Raw genomic sequence first — 1,010 nt, forward strand, 5'->3', positions numbered from 1 at the left:
GTCGTAACAAGATCTCCAAAAGAAATTTTTTTTTTTTTTTTTTTACCTGTTCAACATCACCAGCATATCCATCAATTACCTTCTTGATAAGAAAAAAAAAATTGACTCTAGCCAATGAAGCAGAACCAGCAGTTTGTAACAACACATAAGTTGCATTTTGTACAAGAATGTCAGGTGGGGCTCTAGTTCGGGGGGAAGGTCATTCCACAGGTCAGTGGTAGCAGTTACATGATCATCAGAGCCACCCCCCTCGCTAACGGAGGGAGGGGCAGGAGGGGAGGCCAACATAGTAGCTACCTCCCCTTCTCAAGGAAAGTGGGAATAAAGAGAAAGACAAGCAAGGGACAAGATACCCTCGGTAAAACACTACGTCTGAGATTACCCTCTCAAACTACACTCAGGAGGTCGCGTCTGTGCTTGTTCACACCCCAGAGTGATCAGTGAGGAGATCACTCCAGTGGTAAGTAAGCAAAGGTAATCTCAGGAATAGATACAAACTCTTAGTATATTTCTAAACAGGGAAGGGAGGAGAATGAGTACTTACTAACCTGATTTAAAAACACTTAGAAGTGAACAAAAACTAAAGCCAGTGGGGCAGCCCTATATCTACAGAACAGCTCGGCGCATACGTCTGCCCTCTCCACATCCATGCATCACAGCCTCCTCAGAAATGTTTTTTTTTTTTTTTTTTTTTTTTGCCTATCGACCATTGCCCCTGGTCATTAACCCCTTAACCGCGAGGGATCACTTTCGTGACGCTTGGGCGCAATGGATCATACCGCGGGGCATCACTTTTGTGATTCTGTGTTATTTTGAATTATCCTGGACTTACAAGTGGTGGCTTGTATCATCTATCATTACTGCCAATGTCCAGTACTAGTCAGCACTCCAAAACTCATCTGAACTCCCATCCATTTTTGACAATTTAGACATTTTTCCCCGTTCCTGACTCCTCTCCCTACCTTCCCTCCATTACCCTGTCCTCTCACCTCCCCGGCCGCGCTGTGCTA

This window comes from Coenobita brevimanus, chromosome 58, assembly GCF_032717465.1.
Source record: "Coenobita brevimanus isolate Jiangsu-jjx chromosome 58, ASM3271746v2, whole genome shotgun sequence".
NCBI classification, from domain to species: Eukaryota; Metazoa; Arthropoda; class Malacostraca; order Decapoda; family Coenobitidae; genus Coenobita; species Coenobita brevimanus.